The sequence below is a fragment of the Tachypleus tridentatus genome, chromosome 13 (genome assembly GCF_004210375.1).
Source record: "Tachypleus tridentatus isolate NWPU-2018 chromosome 13, ASM421037v1, whole genome shotgun sequence".
Classification (NCBI taxonomy): domain Eukaryota; kingdom Metazoa; phylum Arthropoda; class Merostomata; order Xiphosura; family Limulidae; genus Tachypleus; species Tachypleus tridentatus.
Genome location: NC_134837.1, coordinates 231,145,645 through 231,148,703, shown reverse-complemented (window position 1 = coordinate 231,148,703; position 3,059 = coordinate 231,145,645).

The window sequence follows — 3,059 nt, the reverse complement described above, 5'->3', positions numbered from 1 at the left end:
CCTGTCCAAGTTTTAAAATAGCGAAGAGGCCGCTTTTATAAAACTATAAATAATTAATTCTTACTAATTCAGATATTCTGCTCCTACACACATTTAATTAGCTTTGTGTAATAAGTAGATTTTATTCCACAATCACTAGTTTTTAAAATCAGTAAGAGAGATCGAAGTTATCAAAAGAAAGTTCAGTAATGTCGAAATAATGGCTATAGAAAGCTTAATATTTTTTAGTGAAAAGAAATAAATTCCATTAAACTAAGACACTTGGGACAAAGTGCCTTTGAAACAACTCCCCAGTGGCTTGGTGATAAGTTTCTTTGGTATGTTTGAATTTCGCACAAAGCTACAGGAAGGCTACCTGAGCTAGTAGTCCGTAATCTAACAGTGATAAACTAGAAAGAATGCGACTCATCAACACCATCCACTGCTAATTTTCGGGATAGTCTTTTACCAACGAATAGTGGGATTGATCGTTACTTTATGACACTTCAACGTCTGAAAGGACGAGCATGTTCTATGTGATGGGGATTCAAATTCGGGATCTACAGATTGCAACTCAATTGTTCTAGGCACCAGGCCAAGACAAGCCGAACTATAAGTCTGAAGGCTTATAATACTAAAAATCGGTTTCGATATCCGTGGTAGGCACAGCAGAGCTAGTCCATTAAAGAAATTTTTGCTCAACGAACAAACACTCACTTAAAAATTCATTGTTATTATTTATTTAATAATGTATTAATTATATTAATTATTGTAAACAGAATAACTTTCTATATATCCAGTATCCATAACCTATAACTAACTCGACAAGGTTTTAACGAGAAATAATGTTTTATTTTCAAAAACATTCATCTTTTTTGGCTGTTACTGAGCAATATGTGAATATTAGCAAGTGATGAATTAATTAATTATAATATTTATTTTGTTTTGTCACTTAATGATCCTAGTTACATAAGAATATTTAGTTCCTATTATAGAACTTTTCTCTGGTATTTTATTACTTGTCTTACATTACATTATATTTTGCTAGATTGACTGGTGATACTCATTTAAATATAGGTGAAGTCCTAACCTCAAGATACCACCTTTAATGGCGTTCTTAGTTAAGTGTTAGGTGAAACTTTTACATTTGCAGAATGAATTATACAATATTTCAAGAACATAGAAACGTGTGATTCTTTTATGCACCAAACAGAGATAAAAATACGTGTGTAAAAGTTTCAATAAAAGTTGAATGAATTGAATGTATCATTACGGTTTTTCTTCTTAGTAGTTGACTCAGTATTAGCTGCAATAGATTAAGGAACGACAAGAAACGTATCATTTGGCTAATTTTGAATTATCTGAATCTGATGAATTTGAAGAAAATGTAACACAATATAAACAGAGTGAAAATTCATATTCATTAAGTGCACACAAATAACTTTATGATATCACATGTATTAGAGATCTGGATCTATACTCTCTCTCGGTCTAACAAGTATTCTAAAGTGTGAGAGCACAGAACTATAGATGAAATTTTACATTGCTATCTCTTTCACTGTGCAGGTGCTAACCATATTATTATTGGTAATTCCAATAAGAAAACTAAGTAGGATATATATTCAAAGCAATACTTGACTTGCCAATGGAAAATATTTCTGTCAACCTTTATATAGCATATTCCATTATAAAGCAATCTTTTCCATGAGAAAGTGCACGTGACATAAAGGGGGAATGATCAGAAAAACAGGTAATTGTAATTACAATTGCAATAGGTAATAGTAAAGTAATTCAGTCACTTTCTATGCCCATTGTTGTAGAGTTAGATATACACAACAATTCGAAATGTGTAGCCGTGAAAATTGTTTTAAAAGTCTATGTGAATGTGAACTACTTGCCTTAATGAACTAAAGGAGAGATGAAACACTAAATTTGCTTTTCATACTATAAAAGCTAACTTATTGTATGAAATTGTGACTGATGCGAAGCATAACTCATTATTGTTATTCATAACTTTGTTTAACATGAATTAGAGTTTATTATTAAACATTTTCATTCATGTAAATAAAATAACAATTAATATCTCTGGAATTTATCTTTATAGATCAATATTTCACTAATAAGCTTTATCAGCAATTTTCAATTTTCCTAATCAAGTTAAAACATATTAGTTGCGTTTCTAATTAATTGATCACTGATATCTCTTTTTTTCTTTTAATTTAAATAAATGATTAGTTCACGTTTAATTCAAAATTGTGCACATAGGTACAAGAGTAACGTATAGAGTTTAACATTAGAGAACTAATTTGTTATTCAGGTTCTCTGGCGTTCAAGAGAAAAGTTCAAAATTTCAGAAAAAATGCAGACATAGGATTGTTAAGTAAAGAATAAAATGAGAATGGACAGCAAATAAAAAGTGCGAAATCAACAAATTTTAGTGATACCTTTATAGGCATACTTTACTAAGACTTCGGACAGAGTATAAAAATAGAATACTTACACATTTTTACTCATGATTTTGACTTTGTTTTCTGTTTCGTTCTTTTTATTTGATTTGTTTGTTTTCAGCCCTGACACTCAGAAAACAAAGCCAAAATCATGAGAAAAAATGTGTAAGTATTCTATTTTTATACTCTGTCTGAAGTCTTAGTAAAGTATCTCACAATCATATTCATTTTATACTTTAACTAATCGTTTACATGGGCCAACTGTACAGATTTCTGTATTATATATATTGTGAGAAACCTAAACAGTGTAACAAATTTACTATTATACGTTTGTTGTAGTATCTAAGCTTGTTTCTGTATAGTTTTTTTTGCTTGTGACCTGAGACGTGTACTCTTGACTGTGTATTGCGAAATTTCCACTTGTTCTAGAAAATTGTAGGAAGTTCTCGAGTAACGATCAACAATGCACTGTGCGTGTACATGTATATAATGTTAGTGATAGACAATATTACTCACGAGAATACCAGAGATGCCAATTATTTCAAATGACTGAGCACAATGATTGTAGACAGAGCACTTTCACAGTTTTAGTCCTTTTAGATTAGCTAGAAACAAGACAATCTGATGAACGAG